Genomic DNA, 20167 nt, shown 5'->3' with positions numbered 1-20167 from the left:
CCCAGAGCCCACCAACAGCTCACCCTGTAGCCCCTCAGTCCCTGCCCCCCAGGACCTTCATGGCCACTCATCGGTGCCCTTCCCTCCCCCAGGTCAACTCTCTACTCCCATCCCAGGCTAGGGTGACTCCTCCCAATCCCAGCTGCCCAGCTCTGCTCTCTCCATGGTCACACAGCCCTGCACCACTCAGGTTTGGCGCAGCTGCCCCTCCATCATGATGGAGGGACAGCCAGGCCAAACTTAAGCGAATGACGTTGCAACCTGGTGAAAGGGTGTGCAGCATCATTCAGTTCCCCCTCCCCCCAGTCGTCAGGGCTCCCTCTGAGATTGGGGGCCCTGTGCAAGTACATAGTCTGCACACTGCTTAAACCAGGTTTGTTTATATCTTCACTGTAGGCTTAACACAGGCTCTTACTTGGGTGTTGCCTTTAACCTGATCCTGTCTGCACACAAAATCATCTCATCCAAGTTTCATGGTGCTTTAACCTGACAACTTGCCCAGCTTGTGGGTATGGGTTAGAGCTTGGGCTGGTAACCCATCCACTTTGCAGCAAGGACATTCAAGGACTACTCAAGTGCTGATAGCCCTCTAATGCCTCCTCACATCCCCCATCCTGTGTACCCAGAAGGACAGACAAATTCTCCCACAGTTCATTGGGAAAGAATCATAGAGCAGCTTATTTTAGTGCAGCACAAAAAAAATGTGATATGGTCCCAGAAGTCCTACTGGGAGGGCAGCACCAGTCAGAACACAGTAATTCAGATAGGGCTTCTCAGTGTGGCTGCTTACAGCCGGGTTAGGCTAACCCAAGTACTGACCACCCAAGTAAACTCTGCAGTGAAGACACACCTTAAAACTGGGGAACAGAAGGCCTAGGTAAAGAAGGAAGAGATAAGGAACAGAGAGAGGGATTTCTTCAAACTCAGGAGGGAAATGGAGAAGTATGATAAAGTTTTCATTGATTTATCAAGGGTATGAAGGAAAGAAATGAACATTAATTGAGTTAATATTGGGCTGGCACCAGCATTAATTTGGGAATGCAGGAATGATTTGGGACAAAAATTGTGTATTTTGCAGGAGTGATGATCTTGTGATGTAAAATGAATAAGTTTGGCGTTGTGTATGGAGGGCTAGTGTAGGTGTATTTCGCCTGGTCTAGTAGGCTTAGTCCTTATGTAAGTAGGTGCCAGAGAAATTTTTCAAGACCTGTCAATAATGTATACTGTTAAAATCTCGGTATTGTTATTAACCATTTACGTTATCTAAAATTTGTCACCAATGATTTCCCCTCATCTATGTATTCTTCATTTTTTTTATACATTAAAAGTAGTTAAATTAAACAGAGGACCAGAGAGTCAGCTGGTGTAAACTGGCATAACTCTACTGACTCCCATGGAGCTACTGTGAGTGATTTACACCAGCTGAGTACCTGGCTCAGAGAATAAGTGCCAAAATCTCTTTTTAATGAGAAATCTTAAAATATAGTCATCAGTCAAATAAATTCAGGGGGTTCTGGAAATATGATTTATGATATATAGACAGTACATGGTGCTATATTTAATATCAGTATATAGTTGCTAATATGTTCAGCTTTCTGAGGAATGTTTTGCAGTATTTAACAAAAGAAAGCATTAACCACAAAGTTTAAAAGTTTGACTTCAAAAAACTATCCAGTATAAACAGCTAGGCCAAAGCAATTCTAAACAAATAGGACTTCAAAAAATACTATGAATTCATCCAGTGACTGTGAATATCTAATACAGCATTTTGTTCTTACAGTGGGGTTTTATTTACTGTATTTAATATTTGCTGAGAAAATTACAGTCCCTTTAATACATCTGGTGATCTCAGCACAGAGGATAAAGATCTCTATTTATCTTGCGCTAGTGCTGATGACTGGTTTTCCCACATTGTCATGAAACAATCAAAACTAAATACAAAACCACCTTCTTACATCTTCATTGCTGCTTTTATTCATCTAGAAACTGTGTTTAGTGCTTCAGGTTGTATTCTTCTTTGATTTATCAGTGAGGGAGTTGGTATGCCTCCATTCTTTTTACAGGTCTTAAAATGTCATGATACCACATGAACAATTCATTTGGCAATATATCTGTGAAAATATAGGTCCATTGGTATACCACTGCCATATTTTTAAATATCATGATTGTTTAAAATTGGATCAGAGTATCTTCAAAATATTCAGTGTTGCCTGGATGTTCATTAATGATGCGCTTCCTGAGGTTTTAGGTAACAGTTTATCATATTGTTTCATTACATTTTTAGTAGAACACTGGGTTTGCTCTGGCAAAGTGATTAGATCAGAGGAAGGATGTATAGACCTGATGCTGCAAAGTGCATATTTTGTGCTGCAAGGTGTATCTTTTGCTATCAATGAGATGGAAGGTGCTCAGTACCTCACAAGACTGGAGCATTTATGAGATGCTCCAACATAAAACAGTGCCTTAATGCAGAGTTTTAATAATCAGACTGTGAACAATTATTATATTTCTTGCTGTTGTTTACTGTGCCAGTTTTTCTATCTTTCTCTCCTGAAACGCTGATAAAAGAGGAGAGAGGGTGTACCACAAGTGTCTTGTATTGACTCTTAGGGCTGAAATCTATAAAGCACATCTGCAATAATAATAATGAACACTCAGCACTTAATAGTAGCTTTCAGCAGAGGACCTCAAAGCTCTTTAGAGAACAGGAGAAATATCATTATGCCCATTTTCAGATGGAGGAAATGGAGGCATAGAGAAGTTGAGACTTGACCATCTCCATATAATCATTCAGTGGCAGAGACAGGTAAAGTACCCAGGTCCTCCGACTTCCTTTTGGTATCCTATTCACTAGACCACACTACCTCTCATTTTGAAAAGGATGACTCTTTGAGAAACAACTATATACAGCTCTAACTTTCATGAGCCTCTTCGTATTATGCCATCGTTATAATATTATACTAAGTATTAGTGGTGGTGTTATACTGATTATGCTAAACAACAGAAATATACTCAATAAATACACGTTATTTTCATAACTAGGAATAAGTTGTGTTGAATTAAAAATGTAATTGGAATGCCAAAAGATCTGTTACTTGAATTGTGCATGGCTTTGCCTTTTTTTCCTACAAAGAAGAATAGATTGTAATAATTTCAGGGACAGAGACTGCATCTTCATATGAGTTCATACAGTGCCTACCGCAATGAACCTGATCCTACCAGGAGCTTTTGCACTACTATAGTACTATGACTTCTACCACTAATAATAATTTATTTAAAATGCAGCAGTGTGGGATGATGGTTCTGGTTCAATTTCAGGGGAAAAATGGCCTAGCCTAAACAAAATAGCGAGAGTCCTCTGACACCTTAAAGACTAACAAATTTATTTGGGCATAAGCTTTTGTGGGCAGAAACCCACTTCGTCGGATGCATCCGACTCTCACTGTTTTGCTAAAAACAGACTAACATGGCTACCCCTCTGGAACTAGCCTAAACAGTTGCCCAAGATCTGAAGTGAAAGTGTTATCAGATAGAGTGGTAATATACAAAACACACAAGCTGTTCTAACCCAGAAGTGCCTTGCTTTGTGACTGTCTCCATATTGATCTTCCCAGCATGCCTTTCTGGGGGGCAACCTCTATATTTGGCAGGGACAGGAAGCTGCAGCAATACAGTGATCAGCTGGGAACTGGAAACCGCTTGTTGCATCTCCCTCTGCTGGCTGGTAAGTGCTCTTAACTTCTACCCTATTTTTCTCTCATTTTCCCTTTCTCATTCTGGACGGGTGACATTCTCACACACTGAGAGAGAGGAGCCTATTTCTGATCTAAATGGAACCTGAAGAATACCGGAAAGCTTGAGATTCTAGACCAGTGTTTCTCAATTATATTTCGCCGCGGCACCCTTGTGCGGCCATGCGATACCCTCCGCCGACAAGTCCAGGAAATCTTCCCCTTTTTGGCGGCGTGCTCTGTAAGCAGTTTTCGGCAGTGCAATAAGCTGTTCGGCAGCGCGTTCACATCGGTTCGGTGGCACCATCTGCTGTTCGGCGGCGTGCTCACGGCTTTTCGGCGGCGCCATCAGCTGTTCGGCGGTGCGCTGCCAGCTGTTCAGCAGCACGCGATTTGTGTTGCTTTCGGCGGCGCGGTTCCGCTTTTTCGCGGAACCCTTCAACTCAGCCCACGTAACCCCAGGGTTCCGCGGAATACTATTTGAGAAACACTGTTCTAGACCAAGAAGCTCCAGATAAGATACTTCTGGATGCTTTTCTGAATCAAACCATACTTTATTATCTGTTAATTACAGATAGCACATAATTAATGGGAAAGGGTGAGTGTGCAATCCATGGAGCCACAGTTGGAGCTCATGTGACGTTCCTTTTATTGAAGATCAGAGATTTAGTAATGGGATTTAGGAGGAGAAGGATGGAAATAAAAACAATGAAAGCTCTTCTAAAGATGTATGTTTATTCTGAAGTGGTTAAAAGCCTTGCAAGTGAAACCCTGACCAGCATAGAGGCATTGACAGTAGGGATCAAACATGGGACCTCTGGAGCTAAATCCATGAGCTTTTACTGCATGAGATGAAAGATGCATGTCTCTTAGCCAAGCCTGTAGCAATCTCATCAATCTCTAGTTGGCCTAGTCATCACTAGAGGGGACAATGTGCCACTCAGCAAGCTGGGGGCTACAAAAGCATTTTTCATCCATTCTTTTATTAGCTTTGTTGTTGTCTAATTGGCTTGTTGTCGTGGTTGTTAGTTGGCTTCACAAATGGACAAATGTTTATTTTTGTTTTTTGAAAAAAGTGTGATTCTAGTGACTGATTCGTTAATAAAGGTAAAAGTGCTAGCTGAGAGTATAAAATGTCCTTCATGAATAGTAAGGAAATTTCTCTGGTATATGTAAAGAATATACAATATGGCAGATATTAGAGGGCTTAATCCTACTCTTAAGGAAGTAATTGAGAGTTTTGCCTGTGACTTCACTGGGAGCAGGGTCAGGCCCATAGTTTAAGTGTCAGAGCTCTAATAAGCAATATCAGTTTGGTCAGTCCAGGGGATCTGTTTTTCAGTTAACTTGTCTCTGCAGAGCCACCTTTCTCCACACAGTTCTGAAGTTAATCTCATATCATGGTTGTGCTCCCTATTTTTCTCTGCCATTGTTTTTCTGAGCCACATTCTCATGGAAGAAAATTGCTTTTTTGACCAGATCAAAGAAATTGTTGGCTACCTGGGTGTTTATTTCCCTTCAGTTTGTCATTTTTATGACTTATTCATGAGTACTTGATATAAAACTTTCTACAAAAAGGGTTAAAATAGAAAGGCTTGTCCAAAGGACTCCACATGGGCTGACAGCAACAGCCACATCCCAATGGTAGTTAAATGAAGTTGTGTTAAGTACTCAAGTGTGGGTGGAGAGGCTCAGAGAACTCAGCTCCAGAGGACATTGGTTATAGCTGAATCTGTGTGAAGAGTAAGTTCCTTCATGTTGCAAAACAGCTGAACAAAAGGAGGGTTAAATCCCAGGGCCTAGAAGAACTAGCCCAGTGATACTCAGACCTCAGTGGCTCAGGAGCCAGATTAGCAATCAACATTACCCACAAGAGTCAGTAGTGTGAATTCATTGTTTCATTTACTATAGTACTGTATATTCATATTTAAACAGTATGACAGGAAATATTTAGTTTACACACACATAGATATATATATTATTCTCACAGCAAAATGACTGACCAAATATTATTATTATATTGACTAAAATTGGTTAACAACATAGTAAAAGCATACTGATTGGTTAATAACTTAGATTAAATAATTAAATCGCACAGTGTGTTAATATGTGCTGCAAAGAACCACAGGAGACAAATTAGAGAGCCATTTGCAGCTCGGGAGCCTCAGTATGAGTATTACTGAACTAGCCTATCGAGTACCGGTCTCCAAATGCTCATACCATGTGGTGTGAGGCTGAGGGCTTTGGCAGCTGTAGTTACAGATGGCAGGCAGGAATCAGGAACAAACAGTGTGCTGAAAGGAGACAAAGACCAAAGGTCAGAGAGAGAGTACTGCTCTTCCAGTACAGGGCTTGACACACTAGCTTCTTGGCTGGGGTTTCTGCAGCTGGGAGCTATGAAGCCATGGTGCTGTTTTTGACATCTCTGTTCAAGAAAAACAGGACTTGTGTAAACACCATAAATAAATAAATGAGACTAGGAAACTCTGTGTTTCTGTCATTAACTTCTCCAACAAGAAACTGACCTGCTGCAAAGCTGCCAAAACTCTATTACTGCTTTGGCAGAGGAACCACACTATGTTAAAAGCTAATGAATAAATGGCCTCTTTAGAGTGAGTGGCATGAAATATATAAATATAACTTGTAAAAGAAATAATTAAGGCAGAAAAAAGTTGTTTACTCACCAGTTACACAATTAGAGCATACAGGCCACTGGCATAAATAAATTAAACCAATTTACATATGTACATAAAAGCCTAGTATGATACTTCCATTTGTAAAGTGGTGTAATATACTACAGAGGCTTTTTAGTATGAAAGAAAAGCATCAGAGGCAATTCTGGAGCACATAAAGCTGACTGATTGTGTATAATGCTACCCAAAAGGAGCCACCTGAGAAAATGAGACTATAGTAAATGGGGGTATAAAAGATATTAGACTAGCATAGTAGAAAAAAGCTTATTGTGTAGTTAGGCTACTGTTTACAAAAGGGCTCATGCTCCAAACAGAGTTGTAGCATATGTTGAAGTAGCTAAAACTGTGTAATTTTATTATGTTCCAAAAAAGTAATTTTTAAATTTCAGGTGCATTAAGAAACCTCGGTATAATTGTGTTTAGAGGGTGCAACTGTACTTGAATAATTTTCTACACTGCATGATGCAAAACAGATTTTTCTTCAGTATCAGGCATGTATAGCTTTATATTCCAACTGCTTTTCTCCTTGAAGAGCTATATTTGTTATAGCCAGCAGAAAGTACTTCTCACCTACCATTTATATTTGCATTCCTGAATGTTCTACTTACAGAATTCCAGGGTATTTATGATATACATCTAATACAACAGTATTTACTGATGGAACTATGTGAAAATCAATTTTCATTGTTTATGATGCCAGCACAAATTAATCTTTCACTGGATTAATGAAAAGCACATTATTTAGTAGTTTCCTCTGGAAATTCTTGCATTTTCATTTTTGTGAAATGGCCATTTTTGCAGGAATAAAATTGCTTTTCATCTTAGCAAGTGATCCTCTTCAATTTCCCTCACCATGAAAGTCTGCTTTCAGTGGCGGCTGCACTGAATAATTGCTTGATAAAAATTATAAAATTCAAACATCTTGCAAAATTAAAGACCACATGGTGAAAATACTATGCAATGGGCAAAGAAAAAATATACTAGCCAAAATTTTCCATGAATATTTATTATGGCTGTGAACATACTGTGAAGAACAAATCTGTTGTTACACAGAGTTCTCTATGTTAGCTCTATGGTCATATTATTGTCAGCTCTACCTTTAAAGTAATAGTGCAGGCTGGGTCTTAGCAGGTCAGTAAGTCAATTTATTAAAACAAAAGAATATTAACTAAAAACTTGAGTGAGGACAAAGGGGACGTAGTGTTGACAGGGAAAAATATGGAGACCATAAGCATAGTGGGCTAGATCCTGATCCCCTAATAAGGTTCCAATTCAGGAAAGAACCTAAGCACATCCCTAAGTTTATTCCTATTGAGGAAAGTGCTTAAACACAAGCTGATCTTTAAGCAAATGCATAAGTGCTTTTCTGAATAGGAATCCTTCAAGAAGCACATCAATGTGATTTTGTTCCAGAAGCTTCTGATTGGTTAGAGTGGCCATTGAAGGTTATTACCTGTCCATGTGAGTTAGAGCAGCACTGAGGCTGCTCTAATATGTGCTAGGGCCACCCTGGCTTTGGCCAGCCCCATAATCAGTGTGTGTGTGGGTGGGTGGGTATAATGGTGATATAAAACTATTTATTCTCTTCCAATTCCGATTTCTCCTGAGTAGAGCTTGACAAATGTAGCTGAAAATGTAACCCACTATTCTTAAGAACCAGAGTAGACCTTGCTTTCTGATGGAGGAAAGAGATGGGAGGGCCTATTCTTGCAAAGGAATTCTAAAAAAAATTAAAATGTTATGGGGATTCCTAACCAAGACCAGCAGCCACTATGATTGGATGGAAATAGGAGTAAATATTCTCATCCCTGGCATTGTTACTTGGGTTACAAACCACTGTTTGGATCAAATAATCTAGAAATAGTCATGTCTAGATGACTGACAAGGCAATTCTACAAGTTACAAGACAAAGATAAACATTACAAAAGTGTGTTTGACCTATGTATGCAGAGTTTCTGAAATGAAGACTACAATGAATTGATTTCATTCAATCAGTCTGTTGTCCAATCTGCAAATTGCCATAAGCAAAACCACTAGAATAGCTTCTGCATTTGGAGATCTTCAACTGAACAATGTTTACATTCCTGAAAACATTCAGTCCTTATAAAATACTAGAATCAGCACTGAGAAAACGCAAAATTAATCAACATCAGACTTATGAAAGTTAATATTATGCTGATAAATGAGATCAGCCAAAGGCAGTATTTAACTCACAACTGTAAAAGAACAAAGACTGAGCTCTGGGAAACCCTGAAATGCTGCCTACAAAACAAAAATTAATCTCTGAAAACCAGCTGTTCACTAGTAGTCAAGGTGCATGCAGACAGTAAAACATACGTGCAAGAGGAAAATTCTGACAAATAGAACCCCAGTGGTCTCTTTGGGGCATGTCCATAATTAGGCTTGGAAGAAGGATTTGATTTAAATCATTAGCCAGCAGTAAATGTCAATTTCAACTGATACAGAAATCAACATAAAAAAATCCATTCACAATAATCAGTGAGTGCAGTTTCCTCTGCACCTACTGCCTACAAGGATCCAGTATCCTGGGCCTTGGCTGGTCAGTGACCCCACAGACATGCAGGGAACCCCCAGCTGCCCTGCTGCTAATGACCCTGCTCACTGTCTGGAAGTGCAGGGGCCCATGCACTGCCTACGGCTAGAGCCATTCAATAGCAGTGTGGTCTCCCTCATGGCTCTGGGTTTGTCCTCTTTGTCACCGTTCTCAGCAGGAATCTTTGCTCTGCCAGCCAGGATTGAAGCCTCCCCCACACCTAGCATCCACAGGGATCTGATATCTTGGGCCCCTGAGTCATGCAGGGAGCCCCCTGCAGACCTACTGTCACTGAACCCTGCTCATTCACTTACCACAGAGCTTTCCAGAAAGCCAGCAATTAACATCCTTGCAGTGTTCTACAAAATGACATAATGACAAAAATAAATCATTAAATACTATTCTATTGAAATTCTCTGTTCTGCAGTGCAATGTGGGGGTCACTTCAATTTGGATTCAAGATACGTTGCAAGAGTTTGACCAAATTTGGGAAAACTGTGTGTCAATCAACAATGACTCCATGATGTACAGTCAATGCTTAGTAAAGGACTTTGCAGAGAAGTATCCACATCTGCTCTACAATCCATGTATTGCTCATCTTTTGCCTGGTAGCCATTAATCATGCAATCAAAACTGATGCATTTCATGATATCAATGACTATGTGGTACATATTGCAGTGATATTTATACATGCCAACAGGCAAAGGTGAGGGATTTTTAAAGTCTGTGGGAATAACAGTGTGAGCCAATGGGCTTGCATGTGCCACCTCATGTTGTGCCATCACTCTGGTTTGAGGCAGGAAAATTCATTCATGCATATGTGGCAATGTGACAGACTGTAAAGAAGAGGATGCAGTCACCTCAAAGAAGGCAATGAAACTATGCTGGATAATGTAGGACGATGGAAACCAGTGAAAACTGTATTGCAAGTTTTCTTTCTGTATTTTTAGGAAAAATACATGGCGTTAATTTGCAAATGGAAACAAATGCACCCCAATCCATCACATTCATACACTGCGTAACTGTAATTTACAAGTTGCTGATGATGTACATGTGCTTTAAAAGAAGTGGAACTCAAGTCAAAGGGCTCCAAAAGATCATTCCTTCCATCTGCAATTAATGCTTTTGCATCTGAATTTCAAAGCAAACTGAAGGCACCATATACCACAATGAACCTGACAGACTCTAGGCATCAGGAACTCTTTTCGCCAACTGTAAAGTATTTGATCCATTTGTCAAGGCTTAGATGTCACGCAGTTTTATCAACTATGAAAATATTGTGCGTATTTTCCCTTGCAAGGCAGAGGAGTTCAAACATGATTTTGACTTGTACATGGTGCATGACGTGCCCCGTGATGGTAGCATATAGTATTTGAGTATTGGAGAAGTGAAAACCCAGTCATTGCCTGTCATGTGCAGTGTGGCATTATGTACACTCGTAGTGCCAGTAACTTCAGTATCTGTGGAGAGATCACTGAGTCTGTTCAGAAAAGTTCAAGATAAACATTGCATGTGCCTCTCTGAAGACTAACTTCGGCAGCTCAGTGTTTTGTGCCACAGCAAGGACATAAGCTAAAATTTGGAGAGCTTTTGAAAACTGGAATCATCTGCTGGCTTTAGCAAATAATTATCCATTCCAGTACCCGTAACAAAAGGCCCAAGATTTTTTTTTAGCACAAACTTCCTAGCTATGGGAACGGAAGACTTTATGAGCAAAATTCTATGATTTAGATTTTTGAATTAGGCTTTTTGCAAACAAATAATATATTAAATTTTTGAATCTCAACATCTTACTTTAGACTTTAGTTCTTCCTGCGCCACTGACACATTGGCCAGTCCAGTTCCTTCATTGATCACGGTAGCTCACTAGTTGTGGTACTTCTTCCCAGGTGATGTCAGCATATTCAGTATCTCCATCACTGTTTTCTGCCAGTTCTTCCTTGACTACCGTTGGGTACCCAATTCAATGCTTGCACATCATGTCTCCTATCTGGGTTACTGGCCCAGTGGATAGGGAAGAAGCAGTAGACATGATATATCTTGATTTTAATAAAGCTTTTGACACAGTCCCACATGACATTTTCATAAGCAAACTAGGGAAATGTGGTCTAGATGGAATTACTATAAGATGAGTACACAACTGGTTGAAAGGCCGTACTCAAAAGTAGTTTTCAGTGGTTTGCTGTCGGACGGGGAGGGCGTATCTAGTGTGGTCCCACAGGGGTCAGTCCTGGGTCCTATTCTATTGAATATTTTCATTAATTGGATAATAGAGTAGAGAGTGTGGTTATAAAATTTGCAGGTGACACCAAGATGGAAGGGGTTACAAACACTTTGGAGGACAAGATTAGAATTCAAAATGACCTTGACAAATTGGAGAATAGGTCTGAATTCAACAAAATGAAATTCAGTAGACAAGTGCAAAGTACTACACTTTGGAAGGAAAAATCAAATGCACAGATACAAAATGGGGAATAACTGGCTATATGGTATTATTGCTGAAAAGGATCAGGGGATTATAGTGGATCACAGATTAAATATGAGTCAACAAAGTGATGCAGTTGCCAATAAAAAAAAAGGCTAATATCATTGTGGGATGTATTAACAGAAATGTTGTAAGAAAGACATGGGAGGTAATTGTCCTGCTGTACTCGGCATGGGTGACGCCTCAGCTGGAGTACTGTGTCCAATTCTGGGTGCCACACTTTAGGAAAAACGTGGACATATTGGAGAGAGTCCAGAGAACAGCAACCAAAATGATAAAATATTTAGCAAATCTGACCCATGAGGAAAGATTAAGAAACTGGGCATATTTAAACTTGAGAAAAGAAGGCCGAGGGGGAATCTGTTAACATTCTTCTTAAGGGCTATTATAAAGAGGACTGTAATCAATTGTCCTCTATATCCACTGAAGGTAGGACAAGAATCAATGGGTTTAATGTGCAGCAAAGGAGATTTAGGTTAGATATTAAGAAAACCTTTCTAACTAACTAACTTTTTAACTTTGGAATAAGCTACCAAGGGAGGTTGTGGAAGTTTTTAAAAAGAGGTTGGACAAGCAGTTGTCAAGGATGGTCTAGATTTACTTGGTCCTGCTTCAGCACAGGGGGTTGGACTTGAGGATACTTGATGTCCCTTCCAGCCATTCATTTATATGATTCTATGCTTTTCCATAGGATGTATGTGTTCCAAGCACCTCAACCTCTTCTTTGATGATATTTTCTAACATGTTCTGTTGTCAGCTCCCTTACGCTTGCATTCATTATTTTTCTCAATATCTACTGTCATTAAATAATTATTGTCTCACTCCTGCTTAATTTCCAGCAATTGTGAAAATACAAATTGATAAAAATTGAAAAAAATGCTTAAAACCCATAATTTCACACAACCGAGAAAATTTTAATCAATACAAATTTTAAAAATTACATTCTGGCAGGCCAACCCCTATTGATGCACATATAACAAGCACAACTTGCTGAAATTTCATGTGCATTGGGCTAATATGTTTAACAAAATGGAGAGCAGAAACTATAGCACTGTGGATATCACAAAATATTAATTTTGTGCCTATGTAAAACAATTATATACCTAGGGCCTGATTCTACTCTTTCAACAGGATAAATTGGAAGAAATTGCACTAAAGTCAATAGAGCTATGCTAGTTCCAAAGTAGTCTGAGAGAATAATTGGACCTACAGAGTTTTAAAAAAATAAATTGACAATAGTCTTCCTTTCTTTGCTAAAATCTTCAATTCAAAATCCTAGAACACACCACTGCTATTTGACTGTAGTGTACTGATTCTTTCCATGGCTATTCATTTGTACGAACATAGGAAAGGCGCAATAGTATTCTTTATGATGGTTGCTGTAGACTGTTGTTTCCCATGTATAATTTTCAACATGTACTTGCCATTTTGAACAATTTACAGTATTGTAGATTAAGGAAAACAAAACAAAAAAGGAACATATATATAAATCCTCCATAAGTGAGAACACATAGTGCATAGAATCATAGAATATTAGAGTTGGAAGGGACCTCAGGAAGTCATCTAGTCCAACCCCCTGCTCAAAGCAGGACTAACCTCAGCTATAACATCCCAACCAGGGCTTTGTCAAGCCTCAGCTTAAAAACCTCTAAGGATGGAGATTCCACCACCTCCCTAGGTAACCCATTCCAGTGCTTCACCACCCTCCTAGTAAAAAACTTTTTCCTAATGTCCAACCTAGACCTCCCCCCTGCAACTTGAGACCGTTGCTCCTTGTTCTGTCATCTGCCACCACCGAGAACAGCCTAGCCCCATCCTCCCTGGAACCCCCTTTCAGGTAGTTAAAGGCCGCTATCAAATCCCCCCTCACTCTTCTCTTTTGCAGACTAAACAAGCCCAGTTCCCTCAGCCTCTCCTCATAAGTCCTGTGCTCCAGCCCCCTAATCATTTTTGTTGCCCTCCGCTGCACTCTCTCCAACTTGTCCACACCCTTTTTGTAGTGGGGGGCCCAAAACTGGACACAATATTCTAAATGCGGCCTCACCAATGCCGAATAGAGGGGAATAATCACTTCCCGTGACCTGCTGGTAATGCTCCTACTAATGCAGCCCAATATGCCATTAGCCTTCTTGACAACCAGGGCACACTGCTGACTCATATCCAGCTTTTTATCCACCGTTACCCCCAGGTCCCTTTCTGCAGAGCTGCTGCCCAGTTCGTTGGTCCCCAGTCTATAGCTGTGCATGGGATTCTTCCTTCCTAAGTAGAGGACTCTGCACTTATCTTTGTTGAACCTCATTAGATTTCTTTTGGCCCAATCCTCCAGTTTGTTTAGGTCACTCTGTATCCTATCCCTACCTTGCAGGGTATCTACCACTCCCCCCAGCTTAGTGTCGTCCGCAAACTTGCTGAGGGTGCAATCTACCCCCTCCTCCAGATCATTAATAAAGATGTTGAACAAAACCGGCCCCAGGACCGACCCCTGGGGAACTCCGCTTGTGACCGGTTGCCAGCTAGACATGGAGCCATTGATCACTACTCGTTGAGCCCTATGCTCTAGCCCAGTGGTTCTTAACCTTTCCAAACTACTGTACCCCTGAAGCCTGAGTCCCACCCCCACGGGGCTGAGGCATGTAACTTAGTTTCATGGCGCCCCTGTGGCTCCAGGCAATTACCTTTCTTGCCACCTCCAATACCAGCTCTGCACTTGCGACCCCTCTAAAACTCCAGGTTAAGAAACACTGCTCTAGCCAGTTCTCTATCCATTTTATAGTCCATTCATCCAACCCATACTTCTTTAACTTGCTGATAAGAATACTGTGAGAGACAGTATCAAAAGCTTTGCTAAAGTCAAGGTATATCACGTCCACCGCCTTCCCTACATCCACAGAGCCAGTCACCTCATCATAGAAAGCAATCAGGTTGGTCAGGCATGACTTTCCCTTGGTGAATCTATGTTGACTGTTCCTGATCACCTTCCTCTCTTCCAAGTGCCTTAAAATGGATTCCTTAAGGACCTGCTCCATGATTTTTCCAGGGATTGAGGTGAGGCTGACCGGTCTGTAGTTCCCTGGATCCTCTTTCCTCCCTTTTTTGAAGATGGGCACTATATTTGCTTTTTTCCAGTCCTCAGGGACCTCCCCCTGTTGCCACGAGCTTTCAAAGATAATGGCCAATGGTTCTGAAATCACCTTAGCCAACTCCCTCAGCACCCTAGGGTGCATTGCATCCGGCCCCATGGACTTGTGAATGTCCAATCCTTCTAAATAGTCTTGAACCCATTCCTTCAGCACTGCGGGATGTTCGCCTCCTTCCCATTCTGTGCCACCCAGTACGGCAGTCTGGGAGCTGATCTTATCTGTGAAGACAGAGGCAAAAAGGGCATTGAGTATCTCAGCTTTCTCCACATCCTCCGTCACTAGGTCGCCTCCCTCATTCTCTAAGGGGCCCACACTTTCCCAAACCTTCCTCTTGTTGGCCACATGCCTGTAGAAACCCTTCTTGTTCCCCTTCACTTCCCTTGCTAGCTGCAACTCCAATTGCACTTTGGCCTTCCTGATTTCATTCCTGCACGTTCGAGCAGTGTTTATGTACTCCTCCCTAGTCATCTGACCAAGCTTTCACTTCTTGTAAGCTTCTTTTTTGCGTTTAAGTTCGCCAAGGACATCTTTGTTAAGCCAAGCTGGACGCCTACCATATTTGCTATTCTTTCTGCACATCGGGATGGTTTGCTCTTGTGCCCTCAATAAGGTCTCTTTAAAATACAGCCAGCTCTCTTGGGTTCCTTTCCCCCTCATATTAGCCTCCCAGGGAATCCTGCCCATCAGTTCCCTGAGGGAGTCAAAGTCCGCTTTTCTGAAGTCCATGGTCCGTATCCTGCTGTTCTCCTTTCTTCCTTTCGTCAGGATCCTGAACTCGACCATCTCATGGTCACTGCTGCCTAGGTTGCCACCCACTTCTACTTCCCCTACCAAATCTTCCCTGTTTGTGAGCAGCAGATCAAGAGAAGCTCGGCCCCTAGTTGGTTGCTCCAGCACTTGCACCAGGAAATTGTCAGCGACACTCTCCAAAAACTTCCTGGATTGTTTGTGCTCTGCTGTATTGCTCTTCCAGCAGATGTCAGGGTGATTGAAGTCTCCCATGAGAATCAGGTCCTGTGAACTGGAAACTTTCCCTAGTTGAGTAAAGAAAGCCTCATCTACCTCATCCTCCTGGTCTGGTGGTCTGTAACAGACACCCACCATGACATCACGCTTATTGTTCTTGCTTCTAAGCTTAACCCAGAGACTCTCAACTGGCTTATCTCCAGTTTCATACTGGAGCTCAGAGCAGTCATAGTGCTCTCTTACATACAGTGCAACTCCTCCCCCCTTTCGCCCCTGCCTGTCCTTCCTGAACAGTTTCTACCCATCCATGACAGCGCTCCAATTGTGAGAGTTATTCCACCAAGTCTCAGTTATTCCAATCATGTCGTAGTTTCTTGACTGTGCCAGGACTTCCAGTTCTTCCTGCTTGTTTCCCAGGCTTCTTGCATTTGTGTACAGGCACTTGAGATAAGTAGCCGACTGGCCTACTTTCGCAGTATGAATCGGGAGGCCTCCCCTGCTGCACCCTCCTCCTTCTGCTTCCTTGTGGTGTCCCTCTTCCCCCTAACCTTCGGGCTTAGGTCCCCGTCCCCCGTCGAAACTAGTTTAAAGCCCTCCTCACTAGGTTAGCCAGCCTGTCTGCGAAGATACTCTTCCCTGTCTTCGTTAGATGAATCCCGTCTCTTCCTAGTAATCCTTCTTCCTGGAACAGCATTCCATGATCGAAGAATCCAAAGCCCTCCCTTCAACACCACCTGCGTAACCACGCATTTACTTCCACAATGCGACGGTCCCTACCTGGGCCTTTTCCCTGAACAGGGAGGATGGATGAGAACATCACTTGCGCTTCAAACTCCTTTATCTCTTTTCCCAGAGCCACATAGTCCGCAGTGATCCGCTCAAGATCATTCTTGGCAGTGTCATTGGTGCCCACGTGCAGAAGCAGGAAGGGGTAGCGGTCTGAGGACTTGATAAGTTTTGGCAGTCTCTCCGTCACATCCGTAATCCTAGCTCCAGGCAAGCAGCACACTTCTCTAGTTTCCCGGTCCGGACGGCAGATGGATGACTCCGTCCCTCTTAGGAGGGAGTCCCGACCACCATCACCCTTCTCTTCCTTTTCGGAATGGTGGTCGTGGAACCCCCATCCCTAGGAGAATGCATCCCTTGCCTTCTGATCAAACGGGTCTCCTTCTGATCCATTCCCTCCGAAGGGTCCTCCAAATCATTCTCCGCCGTAGTACTTGTGCAGAGAGGATGAAAACGATTCCTTACTTCTATCTGCATGGTGGGCACATGGGTTCTCTTTCTTCGGGAGGTCACATGCTGCCAATTTTCTTCCCCGTTCTTCAGTTTCGCCTGCCCGGCCTTTTCTGAATCTTCCTTACACTCTGCCTGTGCCTGATGGACAAAGACATCATTTTCTGTAATGCAACGCAGGGTTGATATTTGGGTCTCTAGTCCTTTAACCTTCTCTTCCAATAAGGAAACCAGCCTGCACTTGGTACAGATGAAGTCATCTCTGTCCTGTGGGAGGAAGACAAACAAAGCACATCCAGTGCAGGTGACATATCTCCCTCTCTAATAGCAGCCATCTTGAACTGCGTCATAACACTGCTGCACCCTTCTGCAGCAAAGACTTTTCACATTTAAAGGTAAAGTGAAGAGTATTAACAATTTCATAGCTATATACACCATATACGATGCTGAGATCAGAACTTACAAAGAAGAATAAAAGGTAGAATTTAATGTAGTATCTGATTTTTACAGAGAAGCTCCTCTGCAGCCTCATATTTGAAACTGAATAAACATCTAGAAAGGTCTAACAAAGACATATTTCGTGTAGGTGGTAAATCATAGAATCATAGAGTTGGAAGGGACCTCAGGAGGTCATCTAGTCCAACCCCCTGCTCAAAGCAGGACTAACCTCAGCTAAATAATCTCAGTGAGGGTTTTGTCAAGCCGCAGCTTAAAAACCTCTAAAGATGGAGACTCCACCACCTCCCTAGGTAACCCATTCCAGTGCTTCACCACCCTCCTAGTGAAAAGCTTTTTCCTAATGTCCAACTTAGACCTCCCCCACTGCAACTTGAGACCGTTGCTCCTTGTTCTGTCATCTGCCACCACCGAGAACAGCCTAGCCCCATCCTCCCTGGAACCCCCTTTCAGGTAGTTAAAGGCCGCTATCAAATCCCCCTCACTCTTCTCTTTTGCAGACTAAACAAGCCCAGTTCCCTCAGCCTCTCCTCATAAGTCCTGTGCTCCAGCCCCCTAATCATTTTTGTTGCCCTCCGCTGCACTCTCTCCAACTTGTCCACACCCTTTTTGTAGTGGGGGGCCCAAAACTGGACACAATATTCTAAATGCGGCCTCACCAATGCCGAATAGAGGGGAATAATCACTTCCCGCGATCTGCTGGTAATGCTCCTACTAATGCAGCCCAATATGCCATTAGCCTTCTTGACAACCAGGGCACACTGCTGACTCATATCCAGCTTTTTATCCACCGTTACCCCCAGGTCCCTTTCTGCAGAGCTGCTGCCCAGTTCGTTGGTCCCCAGTCTATAGCTGTGCATGGGATTCTTCCTTCCTAAGTAGAGGACTCTGCACTTATCTTTGTTGAACCTCATTAGATTTCTTTTGGCCCAATCCTCCAGTTTGTTTAGGTCACTCTGTATCCTATCCCTACCTTGCAGGGTATCTACCACTCCCCCCAGCTTAGTGTCGTCCGCAAACTTGCTGAGGGTGCAATCTACCCCCTCCTCCAGATCATTAATAAAGATGTTGAACAAAACCGGCCCCAGGACCGACCCCTGGGGAACTCCGCTTGTGACCGGTTGCCAGCTAGACATGGAGCCATTGATCACTACTCATTGAGCCCTATGCTCTAGCCCAGTGGTTCTTAACCTTTCCAAACTACTGTACCCCTGAAGCCTGAGTCCCACCCCCACGGGGCTGAGGCATGTAACTTAGTTTCATGGCGCCCCTGTGGCTCCAGGCAATTACCTTTCTTGCCACCCCCAATACCAGCTCTGCACTTGCGACCCCTCTAAAACTCCAGGTTAAGAAACACTGCTCTAGCCAGTTCTCTATCCATTTTATAGTCCATTCATCCAACCCATACTTCTTTAACTTGCTGATAAGAATACTGTGAGAGACAGTATCAAAAGCTTTGCTAAAGTCAAGGTATATCACGTCCACCGCCTTCCCTACATCCACAGAGCCAGTCACCTCATCATAGAAAGCAATCAGGTTGGTCAGGCATGACTTTCCCTTGGTGAATCTATGTTGACTGTTCCTGATCACCTTCCTCTCTTCCAAGTGCCTTAAAATGGATTCCTTAAGGACCTGCTCCATGATTTTTCCAGGGATTGAAGTGAGGCTGACCAGTCTGTAGTTCCCTGGATCCTCTTTCCTCCCTTTCTTGAAGATGGGCACTATATTTGCTTTTTTCCAGTCATCAGGGACCTCCCCCAATTGCCACGAGCTTTCAAAGATAATAGCCAATGGCTCTGAAATCACCTCAGCCAACTCCCTCAGCACCCTGGGGTGCATTTCATCTGGCCCATGGACTTGTGTATGTCCAATCTTTCTAAATAGTCTTGGACCTGTTTCTTCAGCACTGCAGGATGTTCACCTCCTTCTCATACTGTGCCGCCCAATGCAGTAGTCTGGGAGCTGACCTTGTCTGTGAAGACAGAGGCAAAAAAGGAATTGAGTACCTCAGCTTTCTCCACATCCTCTTTAACTAGGTTGTCTCCCCCATTCTGTAAGGGGCCCACAGTATCCCTAATCTTCCTCTTGCACATAACTTCTAAGACAATATTGGGAGCCAGAAAATAGTAATGCACTCTCCTAGTCAAACCAACTAAATGGCATGAGACTCCAGCATAAAAGGATGAAAATACTTACACACACACAGATTCAATTAAAAACAAGAAAAGACTGAGTTCATATCTCACCAGATAAAACAGGAATTCCAGACAACCATGGCTCATATTTCAACCAACAGTTGGTTGTCCTTATAAAAGAGAAATTGAAAGATCAAAGTTGCTAATGGTCAAGAGTCATTAAACTGTTCTTCAGAGCATCATTAAAACTTAGACTGCAATTAATTTTCTGCTCAAATTAGATGCCCTTAGAAACATGGTATATTTCTGTTTTCATATTGCAGAAGGAGAAAGAGCTGCATAAAGTTGAGGAATAAGCCTTATTCACTGCAATGTCTTTTCTGTCATTTATCTTGCCAGCCAGAAAGCCAAACTCAAGGATGATATCAGTTCTCTAAAAAGAATCTTTATCTTTTGAGTCCAGCAAAGAGAGAAAGTACCTATGTAGTATACAGACCCTGTGAGTGAATAGACTCCTGTCTCCCTGAAGAGTAGGTCACTGATTTTTTCTGGGGAAAAAAAAAAAACAGGAGCAAAGGCCTTCCTGATAAGAGGTGAATCAGTACTACCAGCCTGCAAGACATATTTTCTGTCATCCTTTGCAAACTTGTCTATTTGTAGATGCCTGTCACCCTCCTTAACAATAATGGGCTATCTGCTAAGAAAGGCTGAAGTCATAGTATGCCAGCAACACAGCTGGTTGGAAAACATGGGGGCAAGTATTTTTGGATT

This window comes from Emydura macquarii, unplaced genomic scaffold (genome assembly GCF_026122565.2).
Source record: "Emydura macquarii macquarii isolate MOO-44397 ecotype Brisbane River unplaced genomic scaffold, CSIRO-AGI_Emac_v2 contig_1348, whole genome shotgun sequence".
NCBI lineage: Eukaryota > Metazoa > Chordata > Testudines > Chelidae > Emydura > Emydura macquarii.
Note: the sequence above shows the minus strand (reverse complement) of the source record.